Source organism: Triticum urartu, chromosome 1 (genome assembly GCF_003073215.2).
Source record: "Triticum urartu cultivar G1812 chromosome 1, Tu2.1, whole genome shotgun sequence".
Taxonomy (NCBI): Eukaryota; Viridiplantae; Streptophyta; class Magnoliopsida; order Poales; family Poaceae; genus Triticum; species Triticum urartu.
In genome coordinates, this window is record NC_053022.1 from 169,721,369 (window position 1) to 169,734,516 (window position 13,148).

Below are 13,148 nucleotides of genomic sequence, written 5' to 3' on the forward strand. Positions count from 1 at the left end.
TCTGGCGACCGACATTGTAAAGGTGATACACTCCATTATGGAGGACTCTGGTGACGATGAAGGGACCTTCCCAAGTAGGAGCGAGCTTGTGTGGTTTCTGTTGATCCACTCGGAGGACCAAATCTCCTTCTTGGAAGGCTCGACTCTTCACATTTCTGGCATGGAATCGACGCAAGTCTTGCTGATAAATGGTCGATCGGATCATAGCCATTTCTCTTTCTTCTTCCAGGAGGTCGACTGCGTCTTGCCGGGCTTGTTCTGCTTCATCTTCGGTATAAAGCTCGACTCGGGGTGCATTGTGAAGTAGATCACTCGGTAGGACTGCTTCCGCTCCGTAAACCAGAAAGAACGGAGTTCTTCCAGTCGACCGATTCGGGGTAGTCCTCAATCCCCACAGAACCGACGGAAGCTCGTCGACCCAAGCGCCTGCTGCGTGCTTGAGATCACGCATCAGCCAAGGCTTTAGTCCTTTGAGAATCAGACCATTTGCCCTTTCTGCTTGTCCATTCGACTGGGGGTGGGCGACCGATGCGTAGTCGACTCGTGTGCCTTGAGAGGCGCAAAAAGCTCTGAACTTGTCTGAATCAAAGTTTGACCCATTGTCGATGATGACGCTATGCGGGACTCCATATCTGAATGTTAACTCTCTGACGAAACTGATAGTAATGCAAGCATCAAGATTCTTGATAGGCTTAGCTTCAATCCATTTGGTAAACTTGTCGACTGCCACAAGCACATGTGTGAAACCGCTCCTGCCTGTTCTCAATTGGCCAACCATGTCCAGTCCCCAAACAGCGAAGGGCCAGACGAGTGGAATGGTCTTCAGGGCTGATGCAGGCTTGTGCAACATGTTGGAGTCGAACTGGCACCCTTCACACTTGTCGACTATCTCTTTTGCCATTTCATTCGCTCTTGGCCAGTAAAATCCCGCTCGGTATGCTTTAGCCACAATGGTCCGAGAGGACGCATGATGACCACAGGTCCCCGAGTGGATATCATCAAGGATTATGTGACCTTCTTCTGGTGTTATACACTTCTGACCGACTCCAGTCGCGCTTTCTCTATACAACTATCCCTTTATGACTGTAAAGGCTTTGGATCGATGGACGATCTGTCGAGCCTCTTCTTCGTCCTCCGGGAGTTCCTTTATCAAGATATACGCGATGTACGGTATCGTCCAGTCAGGGGTGATTGCCAAAACTTCCATGATTAGGTCGACCACTGCCGGAATTTCAACTTCAGTCGGATCTGTGGCACTCTTTGGCTGCGGGGCTTCATCTGTAAAAGGATCTTCTTGGAATAATGGCGAGTGGATGTGTTCCAAAAACACATTGCTGGGGATGGCTTCTCTCTTGGAGCCTATCTTTGCCAAATCATCAGCCGCTTGATTTTTCAGTCGGGAGATGTGATGAAGCTCTAACCCCTCGAATTTCTTCTCTAACTTTCTCACTACATTGTAATAACCAGTCATAGCTGGACTTCTGACGTCCCATTGTTTCATCACCTGATTAACCACCAAATCTGAGTCGCCATAGACCATGAGGCGACGGACGCCAAGTGAAATGGCCATGCGCAACCCATACAAAAGTGCTTCATATTCTGCTTCATTATTGGAGGAATCAAAGTGAATCTGGAGAACATATCTGAGCTTATCTCCTCGGGGGGAAACCAATACTACCCCAGCACCGGAACCATTCAGCATCTTAGATCCATCGAAGAACATGGTCCAGTGCTCCGAGTGAACTTGAGTCGGAAGTTGCTGTTCGATCCACTCAGCGACGAAATCTGCAATTGCTTGGGACTTGATAGCTTTCTTTGCCTCAAACTTGATATCTAGGGGAAGAAGTTCAATCGCCCATTTGGCCACTCGACCAGTTGCATCTCTGTTGTGCAAAATCTCTGATAGTGGAGCGTCGCTGACGACTGTAATGGAATGATGAGAGAAGTAATGTCCAACCTTCTTCGTGGTCATATAAATCCCATATACAAGCTTTTGGTAATGAGGATATCTTTGCTTTGAAGGAGTCAAAACTTCAGAAACATAATATACTGGGCGCTGAACTTTGAAGGCCTTTCCTTCTTCTTCCTGCTCGACCGTAAGTACTGTACTGACAACTTGTCCTGTGGCTGCAATGTAAATCAGCAAAGGCTCCTTGCCGATTGGGGCAGCAAGCACCGGCTGGGTGGAGAGCAGAGCTTTGAGCTCTGTAAACGCTGCATCAGCTTCTGGAGTCCACTCAAACTTGTCGGACTTCTTCATCAGTCGGTAAAGAGGCAATGCCTTTTCACCGAGGCGAGAGATGAATCGACTTAAAGCGGCCAAGCATCCTGTAAGCTTCTGGACGTCATGCACACGCACAGGACGTTTCATCCGGAGTATAGTACCAATTTTTTCAGGATTGGCGTCGATTCCCCGTTCGGAAATGAGAAAACCGAGTAACTTCCCACCTGGAACTCCGAACGTGCACTTTGACGGATTGAGCTTGATATCATACCTCCTGAGGTTGGCAAAGGTTTCAGCAAGGTCAGTCAGCAGGTCGGAACCCTTCCATGACTTGACCACAATATCATCCATGTATGCCTCCACATTCCGACTGATTTGAGTGAGCAAACACTTCTGAATCATCCTCATGAATGTGGCTCCGGCATTCTTGAGGCCGAACGGCATGGTGACATAACAGAAGCACCCGAATGGAGTGATGAAAGCTGTTTTGATCTCGTCGGGCCCATACAGACGGATCTGATGGTACCCGGAATAGGTGTCTAGGAAAGACAAACGCTCACTTCCCGCAGTCGAGTCGACTATCTGGTCGATGCGGGGGAGAGGAAAATGATCTTTCGGGCAGGCCCGATTGATATGCTTGGAATCAATGCACATGTGAAGTGACTTGTCCTTCTTGGGGACCATGACAACATTGGCGAGCCACTCGGAGTGGTAAATTTCTGGGATGAACTCCGCTGCTAAGAGCCGAGCCACCTCCTCGCCAATGGCCTTCCTCTTCTGGACGGCGGACCGTTGAAGATGTTCTTTCACAGGTTTAAATTTCGGGTCGACTCGTAGATGGTGCTCAGCCAGCCCCCTGGGAACTCCAGGCATGTCAGCAGGCTTCCATGCGAAGATGTCCCAGTTCTCACGGAGGAACTGGATGAGCGCTTCTTCCTATTTGGAGTCGACCGTCGTTGAGATGTGAGTCGGAGCAGCGTTTGGATCGGTCGGGTGAATGTGAACTGCCTTCGTTTCACCGGACGACTGAAAAGCTGATTCTGAAGTAGGCTTCTTAGCTTGTAGCAACTCACTCGGATCTGCAGTCTTCTGATACTCTTGCAGCTCGACCTCCGCCATCAGAGCGTCAGCAATCTTTGAGCCTTTCTGAAAACACTCTTCTGCTTTCTTCCGATTGCCTGTAACAGTGATCACACCTTTGGGACCAGGCATCTTCAATTTGAGATACACATAACATGGTCGAGCCATGAAGCGTGCATAAGCTGGCCTGCCCAAAATAGCGTTATAAGCACTTTGGAAATCCACAACTTCGAATGTCAACTTTTCCTTGCGGTAATTCTTGGAATCACCGAAAACCACATCAAGAGCAATTTGGCCGAGAGACTCGGCTTTCTTCCCAGGAATGACTCCATGGAAACTCATGTTACTGGTGCTGAGCCTGGACATCGGAATGCCCATCCCTTTCAATGTTTCTGCGTACAGTATGTTCAAACCGCTGCCTCCATCCATCAGGACTTTGGTCAGTCGAGTGCCTTCGACAACTGGGTCGACCACCAGAGCTTGCCTCCCAGGGGTGGCAATGTGCGTAGGATGATCAGACTGGTCGAATGTGATGGCAGTCTGGGACCACTTCAAATAATTGGGTGTTGCCGGAGCAACCATATTTACCTCACGGTTAATAACCTTCACTCGACTTTTTCTCTCAACATCAGCAAAAATCATCAGGGTGGAATTGACTTGGGGGTACCCATCGTCACTATCTTCCTTGTCCTCAACTTTGTCCGACTCCTTTTCCTTATCTTTGGACTGCTTGCCCTGAAACTGCTGGATCAGAAGCCGACACTGTTGACTGGTATGCTTTGGGTAAATGAGTTTACCCTCTTCATCTTTCTTGGTGTGGATGTGACACGGTAGATCCAAAACATCATTTCCATCTTGGTCTTTAACTTTCTTGGGGTTCCAAGGTCCTTTGGGTTTTCCCTTAAATTTTCCCTGGGTTACGGCCAGGGCCTCCCCAGGAGCGGCTGGCTCGGCTTTCCGCTTCTGTTTTCGACTGGAATTTCCTCCGGTTTCTTGGGCGACTGCTTTATGCTTGCCACTCCGGAGTCGATCCTCATCTTCACCATTAGCGTATTTGGTGGCAATCTCCATCATTCAATTCAGAGACATCTCTCTGGTTCGACCGAACTTCAGATTCAATTCTCTATACTTAACGCCTTCTTTAAAGGCACAAACTGCTTGATGATCTGGTACATTTTCAACTGTGTGATGCAATGTGATCCACCTCTGGATGTAATCCCTCAGAGTTTCATTCGGTTTCTGCATGCAAGACTGCAATTCCGTAAGGCCTGCAGGTCGCTTGCATGTTCCTTCAAATGTGGTGACAAACACTCGGGAGAGATCCTCCCAAGTGTAAATGCTGCTGGGTGCTAACTGATTCAGCCACGCTCTGACCGAGCCTTCTAACATGAGAGGCAGGTGCTTCATGGCTACCTCATCGTTCCCACCACCAATCTGGACAGCCACTCGGTAATCTTCGAGCCAAGTATCAGGCTTGGACTCACCGGTGAACTTACTAACTCCAGTCGCCAACCTGAAGTTGGGAGGAATTACAGCGGCTCTGATGGCTCGACTGAAACACTCCGGCCCTGAAACATGTACTCTGCTACTGGTAGGCGCATCTCTGTCGTGGCCTTCTCGGTGAGCTCTATTCCTGTCGACCAAACCTTGAACGAGAATGGATCTCGCATCAAAGCCTGGTTCCCTGGGGTCGACTGGAATTCTCCGCTCAACACTATGAGGGTGTCCATCCACCTGCTGTCGACGCACATATGATCCACTCCTCGGGGGAGGGGTTGGCACTCGACGTCGATCATCACGATCAAATCGGTGATCATACTGCTCATTCCTTCTGTACTGATCACGCCGGTCTCCACGTCCCTCACGCCTCGGAGGCGATCTTGGGCTGTGAGCTGATTGGACTATATCGACTGCAATGGATCGACTGCGGATCCTGTTCCGCGACTGAGAAACAGCGGAATTCTGGTCTCCCGCTGCCCGGAGCAACGCTCTGATTTGCAACAAGCCTCTGCCAGCCTCTGACTGGGAGGGCTGAATCGACTCTGCTATACGGGCCGCAACCGCCAAATTCTGAATTGGAGTACGATATACCTGCGGGGGCGGAAAGAGTTGACGTCGACTGGATTCTAGAGCACGTTGACGCGCTCGCCCGTCGAGTATTCGCTGGAGATTCTCCAGTCGAGTGCGTTCGGCCAAGTTAGACAAGCGCACGTCCTCCAAGGCTCGGGCCTCGGGGGTTTCTCCAACGATAGGAGTGTGGAGTGCATCCATGTTCCGGCGGCGAAGTCCCTCCCGCTGCAACGACGTGAGAGGCTCGCGGAGATACTACTCGTGAGGACGCGACGGGTCGCCCCCATCCGCGCCTCCATCAGCGCAAGGGAAACCGGGAGGACTGTGTGGCCCATCGATCACCAGAACCTCTGCAGCTGGATCACTGCTGTCGCATTCAGATGCGGTCTCTGCGGAGCCAGTCGACAGGTCGAATAGGCCGTAGAGGGATTCATCGGGCTCGATTGCCGCGACTTGTGGGGTGGGCGACTGGCGGGCCACCGCATGCCTCACCCACCTCTGAAGCCTCGACCGACCGGAGCACTTGCACCAGCGAGAAATAGGGTGGGGAGATGTCACGGGAGCTAACCGATACTGGGTCGACGGCTGCCGCAGGAGGACACCACGGACGCATGCGTGAAAGTGCGTCGCCCCGCGGACGGGGAGTGCGTCGACGTCGAGTGGAGCCTCCTGAAGCCAAGCGGAGTCGTCGGCGATGAACGTGAGCGCGCCGAGATGGATCTCGCGGCCCTCCACCAGAGCTCCGCTCGAAACCATGATCAAGGAGATCGGAAAAAATCGCAACTTCTCAAACTAGGCGCTAAGACTCCTGCCCCACGGTCGGCGCCAACTGTCGTGGTTCTAACTCTGACAGTGATGTAGGGGGATATGTATGGAGAGGTTAGATCTTAGCTATGGAGGAGTTGTAAGCACACGAGGATTACGAGTTCAGGCCCTTCTCGGAGGAAGTAACAGCCCTACGTCTCGGTTCCCGGAGGCGGTCGACCGAATTATGTGTGTATGAATAACAGGGGTGCCAACCCTTGATACTGAGGAGGGAGGTGGCTTATATAGAGTTCGCCAGGCCCCTCCAGCCCTCAGTAATGCAAGGTTTAAAGTTCATTAAGACTGGGGGTTACTGGTAACGCCCCTAATAAAGTGCTATGATGACCATAAAAGCTACTTAATGACCGACCATTTGCATGCAGGGTGACTTTAGATCTCCTGGCAGTCGAGTGGTTGGACTTTGGTCGAGTGATTGCTTTGTGGTCGAGTGTCTTGAATCTGTTGAGTGGGATACCTCCAAGTCGATTGAAAGGCGACTTCTTCTAGGGATGTCCTTGGGTAGGGTACTTAGGACAGGTCCATGCCCCTATCCTAGGTACATAGCTTCATCACCAGCCACCTATGTGCAAAGCATGTCGGTACAACCATTCTCATGAACGCGGTCATGTAATGTCGGTCTGGGCCGCTTCATCCAACAATACCACAGAATCAAGAAACAACTAGTGACAACAAGTAGTATGTATATACCCACACCCACAACTCCTTTGTGTTCTACTCGTGCATATAATATCTACTCATAGACCTGGCTCTAATGCCACTGTTGGGGAACATAGTATTTCAAAATTTTACTACGATCACGAAAGATCTATCTAGAAGAAGCATAAAAACGAGCAGGGACAGTGTGTCCACATACCCTCGTAGACCTAAAGCGGAAGCTTTTAGTAACACGGTTGATGTAGTCGAACGTCTATGCGATCCAACCGATCCAAGTACCGAATGCACGGCACCTCCGCGATCTGCACACGTTCAGCTTGGTAACGTCCCTCGAACTCTTGATCCAGTTGAGGCCGAGGGAGAGTTTCATCATCACGATGGCGTTGTGATGGTGATGATGAAGTTACCGACACATTGCTTCGCCTAAGCATTACGACAATATGACCGAGGTGGAAAACTGTGGAGGGGCGCACCATACACGACTAAGACAACTATTGTAGTCTATGAGGTGCCCCCTCCCCCATATATAAAGGAGTGTAGGAGGGGAGGACCGGCCTCCTATGGCACGCCCCAAGGGGGGATTCCTACTCCTAGTAGGAGTAGGTTTCCCCCCTTCCCTAGTTGGAGTAGGAGAAGAAGAGGGAGAGGGAGAGAAGGAAAGGGGGGCCGGCCCCCTTCCCAATTCGGATTCGGCTTGGGGGCGCGCGCCTCCCACTTGGCTGCCTCCTCCTCTCTCCCACCATGGCCCATTAAGGCCCATTTACTCCCCGAGGGGTTCCGGTAACCTCCTGGTACTCCGGAAAATGCCCGAACATTCTGAAACCTTTCTGGTGTCCAAACATAGCCTTCCAATATATCAATCTTTATGTCTCGACCATTTCGAGACTCCTCGTCATGTCCATGATCACATCCGGGACTCCGAACTATCTTCGGTACATGAAATCACATAACTCATAATACATATCATCATCGAACGTTAAGCGTGCGGACCCTACGGGTTCGAGAAATATGTAGACATGACTCCGGTCAATAACCAAGAGCGGAACCTGGATGATCATATTGGCTCCTACATATTCTTCGAAGATCTTTATCGGTTAAACCGCATAACAACATACATTGTTCCCTTTGTCGTCGGTATGTTACTTGCCCGAGATACGATCGTCGGTATCCTCATACCTAGTTCAATCTCGTTACTGGTAAGTCTCTTTACTCGTTCCATAATGCATCATCCCCTAACTAACTAATTAGTCACATTGCTTGCAAGGATTATAGTGATGTGCTTTACCGAGAGGGCCCAGAGATACCTCTCCGACAATCGGAGTAACAAATCCTAATCTCGATCTATGCCAACTCAACAAACACCATTGGAGACTCCTCTAGAGCATCTTTATAATCACCCAGTTACGTTGTGATGTTTGATAGCACACTAAGTGTTCCTCCGGTATTCGGGAGTTGCATAATCTCATAGTCATAGGAACATGTATAAGTGATGAAGAAAGCAATAGCAATAAACAAAACGATCATAGTGCTAAGCTAACAGATGGGTTAGTCCATCACATCATTCTCTAATGATGTGATCCCGTTCATCAAATGACAACACATGTCCATGGCTAGGAAACTTAACCATCTTTGATTAATGAGCTAGTTAAGTCGAGGCATACTAGGGACACTCTCTTTGTTTATGTATTCACACATGTACTAAGTTTCCGGTTAATACAATTCTAGCATGAATAATAAACATTTATCATGATATAAGGAAATATAAATAACAACTTTATTATTGCCTCTAGGGCATATTTCCTTCACCTCCATCTCAACCCACGCCTTGCTATCCCAAAATTACAATGCGCGAAAACTCCCACCTCCTACGAAATCCCAACACGCGAATTGCCCGTGATACCCCTGAACCGAAAGAACCTCCTAGCTCCAACCGGTGGGGTTACTTTCGTAACTTACCCCACATTTCGGCCAAGCGTGTCCCAAAGCCATGGTTCCCCACTCCCATCCCATCAGCCACCCATTCGTACACCGAGGACGCGAAATCCCGTGAAGCCCCACTCCCTCCTCCGTCCGCCACCCAGCCGGAGGCTCTTCCCCAATGACGTCGTCCACAGCAACACCTCGATGTCCCTCATCCCCTGTACCAGATGAGGATCTCTCGTCAATCTCGTCGTCTCTCCGGTTCAGCCACCCCGTCCTCCACCTCTAATGAGCTGCCCCAACGTTTCCTCGGATGAAGCTGAGGCCTAATCAGTGCCACCAAAGAGGTTGTACACTAATAGCCGCATTTTCTTCTTGATTCGATCTCACGGTGCTACCGGCGCTTGGTCCCGAGCCAACATGGTGCGGCTCCATCCACGGCAGCATCACCCGCCACTTCCTCCATGACATCGCTCCCTCGGCGGCGATGTCCACATCAGTAGGAGATGCTGCTGCTTTAGCTATCGCTCGCGTTGCTGCTCTACTCTTGCTCTTGGTCCCCTGCCAGGTCTGCTCTTGCTCTTGCTTGCGCTGCTGCTCTCGCTCTTGCTCTTTCTCTTGCACTACAAAAAAGTACACTTCTATGATGATATGTGTTTGTCACAGTAGGTCATGTTTTCTATCATGCATTTACATCCATGACAAATTAATGATAGAATCAAGATAGTCATACCTGTGCTGTCGTAGAAGTGTTCCATGACATTACCAAAATTATCATCACGGAAGTGTCCACTTCCATGACGATAAATCACACGTCACAGAAGTGCTTTCGTCAAGGGTGACCGACACGTGGAATCCACCGTAACGGAAGACCGTTAAGCTATTGGGTCGGGTTTTGGATCCCATAACCCGTTAATAGCCCCGACCAATGGGGATTTTCCACGTGTAAAATCATCATTGGCTGGAGGAAACACGTGTCGGCTCACCGTTGGGATAGATGTCATCCACTCATTGGACCCAAAGCTCCTATGATACATTGACACGTGGCACAGCCCAACAGAGGCCCATTCCTGTGAAAAGGCGGCCCATTTGACTTGGTCAAAAGGTGGCGGGCAGGCCCATGGCAAGCCTGTTAACGACCTATTCGCATATAGCCCATTTACAACCCTCTAACCCAGGGCCCGTTTACGGCCTATCCGAATAAGGCCTAGTAGCGTCATCTGGGCCGTCCAATATAATTCCAGCCCGTTTTAACTTCTAGCCCATGTATGGCCCATGACGTCTTTCGGCCCGTATGAGGCCCTTATTAATCTCGGCCCATTAACGGCCCGTGGTAAAACTGGCCCGTAATGAACAGCGTATCACTTTATACCCATTAACGGCACGTGATGAAATTGGCCCGTAATGAACCGTGTATCACTTTATACCCATTAACGGCTCATTATTCCATTGGGCCATTTCCAGCCCATGTTATCTTTCGGCCTTCTCGGGGCCCATTTATTCTTGGGCCCATTTCCACATTCGTTTACTTATGGCCCGTTACTGTCATTTTCTGCTTGTGGGCCAAATTCAGCCCGTGGTTACAGTCGGCCCATTTGTGGCCCGTTAATACGTTGGGCCGTTTTCATAGCATCATCAAAATACGACCGATTAATGACGACCCGTTATTGTCGGCCCATGAACAGACGATTTCAACTCTAGCCCATTTACGGCCATAATGCGGTGATGAGGACATGACTACCTTGGATACGACCAAAAATATTGCATACATGCATATTTGTCAGGTGATTTCTAATGCAAACTATTCAATAATCTATTTATGTTATCTAGAACAAAAATACTTCACACACTTTTGTGTTTTGTCTAATTGCAGGTGTATGGGACATTTGTACAATCCACATATGAAGATAAGGGAAAAAAAGAAGTTTAGGTTGTGTTCAAAAAGTCCTTCTCACGTCACTTTTGGGCCAAGAGAAGATAGAGTCCAAGTCTCTCACGTTCTGGATTCAGATTCGGACTGCACAGACATACCTGACTCAAAACGCCAACAAATTTTTCATACGGACTCCGAATTGGGTGATTCTTTTTCTGTTGGAAACTAGATTTCGTGCTATTTCCAACCCAACTGGATTCACCTTCAAATTCGTCCGGAGCGTTGAGTTACGGACGAAACAATCTGACGTTGCAGCAGAATCCGAGTCAAACTACAAGTTCAAAGGTGTTGCATCACCTCCACTTGGGCCCATGAGCCTTGTACGACCTAGGGTTAGTTTTAGGCTGCCTTGGGACGTCCTCCCACCTCCTTGGCCACCACCCCTTGCTCCTATATAAGTAGATCCATCTAGTAGCTTTTTCCTTGGGATTTGTTTAGTTAAAAGTTAGCCATTGCAACTTCGTGTATTTCGTGTGTGTCCAACGACCAGACCAAGACCGCTTCCGGATCCCCACCATTATCAATACTTCATATATATTTGCAATATTCAGATTGCTTTATCATATTCTTGCTCGTTCTTCGATTGCTTGCAGGAATAGACCTTCGTGGTCAGGCTGACCGTGCTTCCAGCATCGTCAGTAACCTCAGGAGATTGGTTTAGCGATTGCTAAGGCGCAACGTCATGCACGTTTGTAGTCGGATCGTCAAAGTCATCTCCACCAAATCGATATTTATAATCTCATCGAAAGATCGGGACCCTCGCCTCTATCAAGATGAATAGATCTAACTCTTTTTTGTGGCTTTTTCTTGGACAATAGGTAAGAAAATAAATCTAATCTAGGAAAACTGGAAATTCTCACCGAGCAACCTGAAAACTGATACCACTTGATAGAGGCGAGGGTCCCGATCTTTCGATGAGATGATAAATATCGATTTGGTGGAGACGACTTTGGCGATCCGACTACAAACGTGCACGACGTTGCGCCTTAGCAATCGCTAAACCAATCTCCTGAGGTTACTGACGATGCTGGAAGCACGGTCAGCCTGACCACGAAGGTCTATTCCTGCAAGCAATCGAAGAACAAGCAAGAATATGATAAAGCAATCTGAATATTGCAAATATATATGAAGTATTGATAATGGTGGGGATCCGGAAGCGGTCTTGGTCTGGTCGTTGGACACAAACGAAATACACGAAGTTGCAATGGCTAACTTTTAACTAACCAAATCCCAAGGAAAAAGCTACTAGATGGATCTACTTATATAGGAGCAAGGGGTGGCAGCCAAGGAGGTGGGAGGACGTCCCAAGGCAGCCTAAAACTAACCCTAGGTCGTACAAGGCTGATGGGCCCAAGTGGAGGTGATGCAACACCTTTGGACTTGTAGTTTGACTCGGATTCTGCTGCAACGTCAGATTGTTTCGTCCGTAACTCAATGCTCCGGACGAATTTGAAGGTGAATCCAATTGTGTTGGAAAGAGCACGAAATCTAGTTTCCAACAAAAAAAGAATCACCCAATTCGGAGTCCGTATGAAAAAGTTGTTGGCGTTTTGAGTCAGGTATGTCTGTGCAGTCCGAATCTGAATCCAGAACGTGAGAGACTTGGACTCTATCTTCTCTTGGCCCAAAAGTGACGTGAGAAGGACTTTTTGAACACAACCTAAACTTCTCCTTTTCCCTTATCTTCATATGTGGATTGTACAAATGTCCCATACACCTGCAATTAGACAAAACACAAAAGTGTGTGAAGTATTTTTGTTCTCGATAACATAAATAGATTATTGAATAGTTTGCATTAGAAATCACCTGACAAATATGCATGTATGCAATATTTTTGGCCGTATCCAAGGTAGTCATGTCCTCATCATCGGTCTGTTATTGGCCCATGTTTGGCCAACCGATCATAAACCCGTAGAAGGCCCATTGATGATATGACCCATAGAAGGCCCATTGTGTCTACAACCCGTATGAGGCCCATTGTTTCTATGCCACATAGATGGCCCATTGTTTCTACGGCCCTTAGAAGGCCCATTGTTTCTACGGCCCGTAGGAGGCCCATGTTAACTACAGCCGGTGGGCATCAAAGTTCGCCACCAGTGATAATATAGGGAACACCCTACACTATACAAAAATGGCTTGCTGTTTTCTTCAGCCGGTGGCTGCAAGTTAAGAACAAATTTTGTATCGCACCAAAACAAATTACAACTATAATTCAAAAGGAAGGTTGCATAAAAGTTAACGGTCTAGCAGATAAATGCACCACCAGAAGTTTAGAAGCTCAATTCATTTGACCTGACTGTTACGTTTTCATGTTGTATTGTCCGGTGGAGCACCATAACCTTCGCCTTCAGTTCTCCTAGGCTCCTGAACAACATAGCAAATGTCTGATAGTCTGGTTTCAAAACCATGCTTATCTTGACAACATCGAACAATGTCTCTCCT